Source organism: Oncorhynchus kisutch, linkage group LG5 (assembly GCF_002021735.2).
Source record: "Oncorhynchus kisutch isolate 150728-3 linkage group LG5, Okis_V2, whole genome shotgun sequence".
NCBI lineage: Eukaryota > Metazoa > Chordata > Actinopteri > Salmoniformes > Salmonidae > Oncorhynchus > Oncorhynchus kisutch.
In genome coordinates, this window is record NC_034178.2 from 61,470,700 (window position 1) to 61,483,836 (window position 13,137).

Consider the following 13,137-nt stretch of genomic DNA (forward strand, 5'->3'; position numbering starts at 1 on the left):
GTACAGCATGAACAGGGGGTCTTCAACACACTCCTACACACAGGGTACACAGTACAGCATGAACAGGGGTTCTCCAGCACACTCCTACACACAGGGTACACAGTACAGCATGAACAGGGGTTCTCCGGCACACTCATACACACAGGGTACACAGTACAGCATGAACAGGGGTTCTACAGCACACTCATACACACAGGGTACACAGTACAGCATGAACAGGGGTTCTCCAGCACACTCCTACACACAGGGTACACAGTACAGCATGAACAGGGGTTCTCCAGCACACTCCTACACACAGGGTACACAGTACAGCATGAACAGGGGGTCTCCAACACAGTCCTACACACAGGGTACACAGTACAGCATGAACAGGGGGTCTTCAACACACTCCTACACAAAGGGTACACAGTACAGCATGAACAGGGGTTCTCCAGCACACTCCTACACACAGGGTACACAGTACAGCATGAACAGGGGTTCTCCGGCACACTCATACACACAGGGTACACAGTACAGCATGAACAGGGGTTCTACAGCACACTCATACACACAGGGTACACAGTACAGCATGAACAGGGGTTCTCCAGCACACTCCTACACACAGGGTACACAGTACAGCATGAACAGGGGTTCTCCAGCACACTCCTACACACAGGGTACACAGTACAGCATGAACAGGGGGTCTCCAACACAGTCCTACACACAGGGTACACAGTACAGCATGAACAGGGGTTCTCCAGCACACTCCTACACACAGGGTACACAGTACAGCATGAACAGGGGTTCTCCAGCACACTCCTACACACAGGGTACACAGTACAGCATGAACAGGGGTTCTCCGGCACACTCATACACACAGGGTACACAGTACAGCATGAACAGGGGTTCTACAGCACACTCATACACACAGGGTACACAGTACAGCATGAACAGGGGTTCTCCAGCACACTCCTACACACAGGGTACACAGTACAGCATGAACAGGGGTTCTCCAGCACACTCCTACACACAGGGTACACAGTACAGCATGAACAGGGGGTCTCCAACACAGTCCTACACACAGGGTACACAGTACAGCATGAACAGGGGGTCTTCAACACACTCCTACACACAGGGTACACAGTACAGCATGAACAGGGGTTCTCCAGCACACTCCTACACACAGGGTACACAGTACAGCATGAACAGGGGTTCTCCGGCACACTCATACACACAGGGTACACAGTACAGCATGAACAGGGGTTCTACAGCACACTCATACACACAGGGTACACAGTACAGCATGAACAGGGGTTCTCCAGCACACTCCTACACACAGGGTACACAGTACAGCATGAACAGGCATTCTCCAGTACACTCCTACACACAGGGTACACAGTACAGCATGAACAGGGGTTCTCCAGCACACTCCTACACACAGGGTACACAGTACAGCATGAACAGGGGTTCTCCGGCACACTCATACACACAGGGTACACAGTACAGCATGAACAGGGGTTCTCCAGCACACTCCTACACAGGGTACACAGTACAGCATGAACAGGGGGTCTTCAACACACTCCTACACACAGGGTACACAGTACAGCATGAACAGGGGTTCTCCAGCACACTCCTACACGTACACAGTACAGCATGAACAGGGGGTCTTCAACACACTCCTACACACAGGGTACACAGTACAGCATGAACAGGGGTTCTCCAGCACACTCCTACACACAGGGTACACAGTACAGCATGAACAGGGGGTCTCCAACACAGTCCTACACACAGGGTACACAGTACAGCATGAACAGGGGGTCTTCAACACACTCCTACACACAGGGTACACAGTACAGCATGAACAGGGGTTCTCCAGCACACTCCTACACACAGGGTACACAGTACAGCATGAACAGGGGTTCTCCAGCACACTCCTACACACAGGGTACACAGTACAGCATGAACAGGGATTCTCCAGCACACTCCTACACACAGGGTACACAGTACAGCATGAACAGGGGTTCTCCAGCACACTCCTACACACAGGGTACACAGTACAGCATGAACAGGGGTTCTCCGGCACACTCATACACACAGGGTACACAGTACAGCATGAACAGGGGGTCTCCAACACAGTCCTACACACAGGGTACACAGTACAGCATGAACAGGGGGTCTTCAACACACTCCTACACACAGGGTACACAGTACAGCATGAACAGGGGTTCTCCAGCACACTCCTACACACAGGGTACACAGTACAGCATGAACAGGGGTTCTCCGGCACACTCATACACACAGGGTACACAGTACAGCATGAACAGGGGTTCTACAGCACACTCATACACACAGGGTACACAGTACAGCATGAACAGGGGTTCTCCAGCACACTCCTACACACAGGGTACACAGTACAGCATGAACAGGGGTTCTCCAGCACACTCCTACACACAGGGTACACAGTACAGCATGAACAGGGGGTCTCCAACACAGTCCTACACACAGGGTACACAGTACAGCATGAACAGGGGGTCTTCAACACACTCCTACACAAAGGGTACACAGTACAGCATGAACAGGGGTTCTCCAGCACACTCCTACACACAGGGTACACAGTACAGCATGAACAGGGGTTCTCCAGCACACTCATACACACAGGGTACACAGTACAGCATGAACAGGGGTTCTACGGCACACTCCTACACACAGGGTACACAGTACAGCATGGACAGGGGTTCTCCAGCACACTCCTACACACAGGGTACACAGTACAGCATGCACAGGGGTTCTCCAGCACACTCCTACACACAGGGTACACAGTGCAGCATGAAAAGGGATTCTCCGGCACACTCATACACACAGGGTACACAGTACAGCATGAACAGGGGTTCTACAGCACACTCATACACACAGGGTACACAGTACAGCATGAACAGGGGTTCTCCAGCACACTCCTACACACAGGGTACACAGTACAGCATGAACAGGGGGTCTTCAACACACTCCTACACACAGGGTACACAGTACAGCATGAACAGGGGTTCTCCAGCACACTCCTACACACAGGGTACACAGTACAGCATGAACAGGGGTTCTCCAGCACACTCCTACACACAGGGTACACAGTACAGCATGAACAGGGGGTCTCCAACACAGTCCTACACACAGGGTACACAGTACAGCATGAACAGGGGTTCTCCAGCACACTCCTACACACAGGGTACACAGTACAGCATGAACAGGGGTTCTCCAGCACACTCCTACACACAGGGTACACAGTACAGCATGAACAGGGGTTCTCCGGCACACTCATACACACAGGGTACACAGTACAGCATGAACAGGGGTTCTACAGCACACTCATACACACAGGGTACACAGTACAGCATGAACAGGGGTTCTCCAGCACACTCCTACACACAGGGTACACAGTACAGCATGAACAGGGGTTCTCCAGCACACTCCTACACACAGGGTACACAGTACAGCATGAACAGGGGGTCTCCAACACAGTCCTACACACAGGGTACACAGTACAGCATGAACAGGGGGTCTTCAACACACTCCTACACACAGGGTACACAGTACAGCATGAACAGGGGTTCTCCAGCACACTCCTACACACAGGGTACACAGTACAGCATGAACAGGGGTTCTCCGGCACACTCATACACACAGGGTACACAGTACAGCATGAACAGGGGTTCTACAGCACACTCATACACACAGGGTACACAGTACAGCATGAACAGGGGTTCTCCAGCACACTCCTACACACAGGGTACACAGTACAGCATGAACAGGCATTCTCCAGTACACTCCTACACACAGGGTACACAGTACAGCATGAACAGGGGTTCTCCAGCACACTCCTACACACAGGGTACACAGTACAGCATGAACAGGGGTTCTCCGGCACACTCATACACACAGGGTACACAGTACAGCATGAACAGGGGTTCTCCAGCACACTCCTACACACAGGGTACACAGCACAGCATGAACAGGGGGTCTTCAACACACTCCTACACACAGGGTACACAGTACAGCATGAACAGGGGTTCTCCAGCACACTCCTACACGTACACAGTACAGCATGAACAGGGGGTCTTCAACACACTCCTACACACAGGGTACACAGTACAGCATGAACAGGGGTTCTCCAGCACACTCCTACACACAGGGTACACAGTACAGCATGAACAGGGGGTCTCCAACACAGTCCTACACACAGGGTACACAGTACAGCATGAACAGGGGGTCTTCAACACACTCCTACACACAGGGTACACAGTACAGCATGAACAGGGGTTCTCCAGCACACTCCTACACACAGGGTACACAGTACAGCATGAACAGGGGTTCTCCAGCACACTCCTACACACAGGGTACACAGTACAGCATGAACAGGGATTCTCCAGCACACTCCTACACACAGGGTACACAGTACAGCATGAACAGGGGTTCTCCAGCACACTCCTACACACAGGGTACACAGTACAGCATGAACAGGGGTTCTCCGGCACACTCATACACACAGGGTACACAGTACAGCATGAACAGGGGGTCTCCAACACAGTCCTACACACAGGGTACACAGTACAGCATGAACAGGGGGTCTTCAACACACTCCTACACACAGGGTACACAGTACAGCATGAACAGGGGTTCTCCAGCACACTCCTACACACAGGGTACACAGTACAGCATGAACAGGGGTTCTCCGGCACACTCATACACACAGGGTACACAGTACAGCATGAACAGGGGTTCTCCAGCACACTCCTACACACAGGGTACACAGTACAGCATGAACAGGGGTTCTCCAGCACACTCCTACACACAGGGTACACAGTACATTATGAACAGGGGGTCTCCAACACAGTCCTACACACAGGGTACACAGTACAGCATGAACAGGGGGTCTTCAACACACTCCTACACAAAGGGTACACAGTACAGCATGAACAGGGGTTCTCCAGCACACTCCTACACACAGGGTACACAGTACAGCATGAACAGGGGTTCTCCGGCACACTCATACACACAGGGTACACAGTACAGCATGAACAGGGGTTCTACAGCACACTCATACACACAGGGTACACAGTACAGCATGAACAGGGGTTCTCCAGCACACTCCTACACACAGGGTACACAGTACAGCATGAACAGGGGTTCTCCAGCACACTCCTACACACAGGGTACACAGTACAGCATGAACAGGGGGTCTCCAACACAGTCCTACACACAGGGTACACAGTACAGCATGAACAGGGGTTCTCCAGCACACTCCTACACACAGGGTACACAGTACAGCATGAACAGGGGTTCTCCAGCACACTCCTACACACAGGGTACACAGTACAGCATGAACAGGGGTTCTCCGGCACACTCATACACACAGGGTACACAGTACAGCATGAACAGGGGTTCTACAGCACACTCATACACACAGGGTACACAGTACAGCATGAACAGGGGTTCTCCAGCACACTCCTACACACAGGGTACACAGTACAGCATGAACAGGGGTTCTCCAGCACACTCCTACACACAGGGTACACAGTACAGCATGAACAGGGGGTCTCCAACACAGTCCTACACACAGGGTACACAGTACAGCATGAACAGGGGGTCTTCAACACACTCCTACACACAGGGTACACAGTACAGCATGAACAGGGGTTCTCCAGCACACTCCTACACACAGGGTACACAGTACAGCATGAACAGGGGTTCTCCGGCACACTCATACACACAGGGTACACAGTACAGCATGAACAGGGGTTCTACAGCACACTCATACACACAGGGTACACAGTACAGCATGAACAGGGGTTCTCCAGCACACTCCTACACACAGGGTACACAGTACAGCATGAACAGGGGTTCTCCAGCACACTCCTACACACAGGGTACACAGTACAGCATGAACAGGGGGTCTCCAACACAGTCCTACACACAGGGTACACAGTACAGCATGAACAGGGGGTCTTCAACACACTCCTACACACAGGGTACACAGTACAGCATGAACAGGGGTTCTCCAGCACACTCCTACACACAGGGTACACAGTACAGCATGGACAGGGGTTCTCCAGCACACTCCTACACACAGGGTACACAGTACAGCATGCACAGGGGTTCTCCAGCACACTCCTACACACAGGGTACACAGTGCAGCATGAAAAGGGATTCTCCAGCACACTCCTACACACAGGGTACACAGTACAGCATGAACAGGGGTTCTCCAGCACACTCCTACACACAGGGTACACAGTACAGCATGAACAGGGGTTCTCCGGCACACTCATACACACAGGGTACACAGTACAGCATGAACAGGGGTTCTACAGCACACTCATACACACAGGGTACACAGTACAGCATGAACAGGGGTTCTCCAGCACACTCCTACACACAGGGTACACAGTACAGCATGAACAGGGGTTCTCCAGCACACTCCTACACACAGGGTACACAGTACAGCATGAACAGGGGGTCTTCAACACACTCCTACACAAAGGGTACACAGTACAGCATGAACAGGGGTTCTCCAGCACACTCCTACACAGGGTACACAGTACAGCATGAACAGGGGTTCTCCGGCACACTCATACACACAGGGTACACAGTACAGCATGAACAGGGGTTCTCCAGCACACTCCTACACACAGGGTACACAGTACAGCATGAACAGGGATTCTCCAGCACACTCCTACACACAGGGTACACAGTACAGCATGAACAGGGGTTCTCCAGCACACTCCTACACACAGGGTACACAGTACAGCATGAACAGGGGTTCTCCGGCACACTCATACACACAGGGTACACAGTACAGCATGAACAGGGGGTCTCCAACACAGTCCTACACACAGGGTACACAGTACAGCATGAACAGGGGGTCTTCAACACACTCCTACACACAGGGTACACAGTACAGCATGAACAGGGGTTCTCCAGCACACTCCTACACACAGGGTACACAGTACAGCATGAACAGGGGTTCTCCGGCACACTCATACACACAGGGTACACAGTACAGCATGAACAGGGGTTCTACAGCACACTCATACACACAGGGTACACAGTACAGCATGAACAGGGGTTCTCCAGCACACTCCTACACACAGGGTACACAGTACAGCATGAACAGGGGTTCTCCAGCACACTCCTACACACAGGGTACACAGTACAGCATGAACAGGGGGTCTCCAACACAGTCCTACACACAGGGTACACAGTACAGCATGAACAGGGGGTCTTCAACACACTCCTACACAAAGGGTACACAGTACAGCATGAACAGGGGTTCTCCAGCACACTCCTACACACAGGGTACACAGTACAGCATGAACAGGGGTTCTCCGGCACACTCATACACACAGGGTACACAGTACAGCATGAACAGGGGTTCTACAGCACACTCATACACACAGGGTACACAGTACAGCATGAACAGGGGTTCTCCAGCACACTCCTACACACAGGGTACACAGTACAGCATGAACAGGGGTTCTCCAGCACACTCCTACACACAGGGTACACAGTACAGCATGAACAGGGGGTCTCCAACACAGTCCTACACACAGGGTACACAGTACAGCATGAACAGGGGTTCTCCAGCACACTCCTACACACAGGGTACACAGTACAGCATGAACAGGGGTTCTCCGGCACACTCCTACACACAGGGTACACAGTACAGCATGAACAGGGGTTCTCCGGCACACTCATACACACAGGGTACACAGTACAGCATGAACAGGGGTTCTACAGCACACTCATACACACAGGGTACACAGTACAGCATGAACAGGGGTTCTCCAGCACACTCCTACACACAGGGTACACAGTACAGCATGAACAGGGGTTCTCCAGCACACTCCTACACACAGGGTACACAGTACAGCATGAACAGGGGGTCTCCAACACAGTCCTACACACAGGGTACACAGTACAGCATGAACAGGGGGTCTTCAACACACTCCTACACACAGGGTACACAGTACAGCATGAACAGGGGTTCTCCAGCACACTCCTACACACAGGGTACACAGTACAGCATGAACAGGGGTTCTCCGGCACACTCATACACACAGGGTACACAGTACAGCATGAACAGGGGTTCTACAGCACACTCATACACACAGGGTACACAGTACAGCATGAACAGGGGTTCTCCAGCACACTCCTACACACAGGGTACACAGTACAGCATGAACAGGGGTTCTCCAGCACACTCCTACACACAGGGTACACAGTACAGCATGAACAGGGGGTCTCCAACACAGTCCTACACACAGGGTACACAGTACAGCATGAACAGGGGGTCTTCAACACACTCCTACACACAGGGTACACAGTACAGCATGAACAGGGGTTCTCCAGCACACTCCTACACACAGGGTACACAGTACAGCATGAACAGGGGTTCTCCGGCACACTCATACACACAGGGTACACAGTACAGCATGAACAGGGGTTCTACGGCACACTCCTACACACAGGGTACACAGTACAGCATGGACAGGGGTTCTCCAGCACACTCCTACACACAGGGTACACAGTACAGCATGCACAGGGGTTCTCCAGCACACTCCTACACACAGGGTACACAGTGCAGCATGAAAAGGGATTCTCCAGCGCACTCCTACACACAGGGTACACAGTACAGCATGAACAGGGGTTCTCCGGCACACTCATACACACAGGGTACACAGTACAGCATGAACAGGGGTTCTACAGCACACTCATACACACAGGGTACACAGTACAGCATGAACAGGGGTTCTCCAGCACACTCCTACACACAGGGTACACAGTACAGCATGAACAGGGGTTCTCCAGCACACTCCTACACACAGGGTACACAGTACAGCATGAACAGGGGGTCTCCAACACAGTCCTACACACAGGGTACACAGTACAGCATGAACAGGGGGTCTTCAACACACTCCTACACAAAGGGTACACAGTACAGCATGAACAGGGGTTCTCCAGCACACTCCTACACAGGGTACACAGTACAGCATGAACAGGGGTTCTCCGGCACACTCATACACACAGGGTACACAGTACAGCATGAACAGGGGTTCTACTGCACACTCATACACACAGGGTACACAGTACAGCATGAACAGGGGTTCTCCAGCACACTCCTACACACAGGGTACACAGTACAGCATGAACAGGGGTTCTCCAGCACACTCCTACACACAGGGTACACAGTACAGCATGAACAGGGGGTCTCCAACACAGTCCTACACACAGGGTACACAGTACAGCATGAACAGGGGGTCTCCAACACACTCCTACACACAGGGTACACAGTACAGCATGAACAGGGGTTCTCCAGCACACTCCTACACACAGGGTACACAGTACAGCATGAACATGGGTTCTCCGGCACACTCATACACACAGGGTACACAGTACAGCATGAACAGGGGTTCTACAGCACACTCATACACACAGGGTACACAGTACAGCATGAACAGGGGTTCTCCAGCACACTCCTACACACAGGGTACACAGTACAGCATGAACAGGGGTTCTCCAGCACACTCCTACACACAGGGTACACAGTACAGCATGAACAGGGGTTCTCCGGCACACTCATACACACAGGGTACACAGTACAGCATGAACAGGGGTTCTACAGCACACTCATACACACAGGGTACACAGTACAGCATGAACAGGGGTTCTCCAGCACACTCCTACACACAGGGTACACAGTACAGCATGAACAGGGGTTCTCCAGCACACTCCTACACACAGGGTACACAGTACAGCATGAACAGGGGGTCTCCAACACAGTCCTACACACAGGGTACACAGTACAGCATGAACAGGGGGTCTTCAACACACTCCTACACACAGGATACACAGTACAGCATGAACAGGGGTTCTCCAGCACACTCCTACACACAGGGTACACAGTACAGCATGAACAGGGGTTCTCCAGCACACTCCTACACACAGGGTACACAGTACAGCATGAACAGGGGTTCTCCAGCACACTCCTACACACAGGGTACACAGTACAGCATGAACAGGGGTTCTCCGGCACACTCATACACACAGGGTAGACAGTACAGCATGAACAGGGGTTCTACGGCACACTCCTACACACAGGGTACACAGTACAGCATGAACAGAGGTTCTCCAGCACACTCCTACACACAGGGTACACAGTACAGCATGAACAGGGGTTCTCCAGCACACTCCTACACACAGGGTACACAGTACAGCATGAACAGGGGGTCTCCAGCACACTTCTACACACGGGGTACACAGTACAGCATGAACAGGGGTTCTCCAGCACACTCCTACACACGGGGTACACAGTACAGCATGAACAGGGGATCTCCAACACACTCCTACACACAGGGTACACAGTACAGCATGGACAGGGGTTCTCCAGCACACTCCTACACACAGGGTACACAGTACAGCATGGACAGGGGTTCTCCAGCACACTCCTACACACAGGGTACACAGTACAGCATGGACAGGGGTTCTCCAGCACACTCCTACACACAGGGTACACAGTACAGCATGCACAGGGGTTCTCCAGCACACTCCTACACACAGGGTACACAGTGCAGCATGAAAAGGGTTCTCCAGCACACTCCTACACACAGGGTACACAGTACAGCATGAACAGGGGTTCTCCAGCACACTCCTACACACAGGGTACACAGTACAGCATGAACAGGGGTTCTCCAACACAGTCCTAATCACAGGGTACACAGTACAGCATGAACAGGGGTTCTCCAGCACAGTCCTACACATAGGGTACACAGTACAGCATGAACAGGGGTTCTCCAGCACATTCCTACACACAGGGTACACAGTACAGCATGAACAGGGGTTCTCCAGCACACTCCTACACACAGGGTACACAGTACAGCATGAACAGGGGTTCTCCAACACAGTCCTAATCACAGGGTACACAGTACAGCATGAACAGGGGCACACACACTAAGTATAGTATAGCATACACTGATAGGGGCCAGTATCCCATCCATCTGTCATTTCAGCATCTCAAAACCAATAGGAAACACTGTAGTCTTGAAGGACGACATTCAAGACAATGAGTACGCTTCCTTATTTGAGAAAAAACTATACTAAGTGCAGTAGTAGTTTGTCCCTTGTGCATTTTAACCTGGGGAAAAACAGTCTTTAACAAGGTAAAACATGTGAAAATGTACACTGCGCTTGGGGAAAACGTTGGGAGAACGCTAGTGGCAGTTGATAGAGGAGTTAATGGAAGGTTAACGAGTCAGGAGTGAAAAGTGCTGGAGAAGCACTCTGCTGCATGAAATGTGTCAACGAGGCAATGCAAGGCGGGCGGGCTTCTCTCCTCCCTCTCGTTTTTCTCCCATTTTCCCTCTATTGGTCCGACTACCACTTAGCACAGTGATTCTCACCTCCAACTCTTGCTAGCTCATATTCCTCCTCATCTTCCTCTGTCCAGCCAACTGCAATGGTGTCTTTGTGTTTTTTCTCTCCTTTCCTTGACATTTTAGATGTTTCAATTCAGAGCAAAAAGCAGTTTGAAAGTGCTGGTGAACAACCCAAAGTGTACTGAGCTTCCCCTAGTATTCTTTGTGGCCTTCTACACTCTTCCTCTTCCCCCCTTCCATATCCCTCCTGCTGCTCCCACCTCGTTATCGTCTGCACTAATTAAACAGACAGACAGCTGTTAACGAGACGTACACACACACACACCCTCTAGTAGCTCGGGAACCAGCTATTATGGGTTGCTTTTGATGCACCTAGCCAAAAATGTGAGCCACACGCTTGGCAGGACCCCTAGAGGGGTTGAAGAAGCTGTCCAGTAGGATTTACAAACACCTGTCTGAACTGAAATGAAAAACAACTAATTGAGAGAAAGATTTCCGATCACCTGTGTCACACAGAGGCTGTCTGATGCACTCTCTCCATTCCAATAAGCCTCAAACCTGAACAATGCACACGCAAGCACACGCTTTCACTTTCTCTCTCTGGCTCTCTCTAGAAAACCCTGAAAGGGGCACTGCGTTAAAAGAGGCGAAAAAACACAAACAGTCACGCCTTAACACCACTTCACATGAAGGTAGAATACTGTTTTACAACTGGGTAGACAGAAGTTGGAACATGAAAGGTAAAGAGAGGTCAAGGATAGGGAGCATTGTAGCCCTCTCCCTGTGCCTTATCTGCTCCTGCAGCTAGGAGATACTGACGTTTAGCCGGCAAGCTAAATTCCCTAGCGCTCTTTCATTCTCCAACAGCACAAGCAGCATTAGCGAATAACAGAAGCGTAGAAAGCTTAAAAAGCCTGTTTGGTGCGGCTGCGTGTTCATTAAGACATGCAATGACAAACATTTCAAAACGTTTCAATACAAAAAGTGAAAATAAGTTCATCTTATTGGATGAATCCAGGTTGTCCCTCTCTGTTTCAGTCCATTTTCCTTGGTTGCTGCCTAATGAACGCAACCCGAGTGCATCACTGACAGACTTACCTTGAGGAACTTGTAGAGAAGGAACGTGAACCAGTTGGTGAGCATCTTCTCAGCCACCGACTCTGTCCTATAGGAGAGCGGGAGAGAGAGAGAGAAAGGATCTACTGGTGAAATTCCACAGTGTTCCATCACAGCAGCAAGATTTGTGACCTGTTGCCACGAGAAAAGGGCAACCAGTGAAGAACACACACCATTGTAAATACAACCCATATCAATGCTTATTTATTTTATCTTGTGTCCTTTACCATTTGTACATTGTTAAAACACTGTATATATATATATATATATATATATAATATGACATTTGTAATGTCTTTATTGTTTTGAAACTTCTGTATGTGTGATGTTTACTGTTAATTTTTATTGTTTATTTCACTTTATATATTCACTTTATATATTATCTACCTCACTTGCTTTGGCAATGTTAACACATGTTTCCCATGCCAATAAAGCCCTTGAATTGAAATTAAAATTGAAAGGGAGAGAGAAGATAAATTGAGTTGAATGTCATGTTCTGGCATGGCAAAGCGTTAAACGTCCAAAACACAGGACTGATAGAGGAACGATTGTACAAGGGTTTGAGATTTTCCTCTTAGGGACCAACCCTAGTGTTTGGTCGCTAGTAATTGAAGGAGATTAC

The 13,137-nt window shown here is 50.6% G+C and overlaps 1 pseudogene; it reads right to left on the reverse strand.

Moving 5' to 3' along the window:
• The window catches only part of LOC109891379 (plexin-A1-like), a 370,611-nt pseudogene that overhangs the window by 15,271 nt on the left and 342,203 nt on the right, over positions 1-13,137 (reverse strand).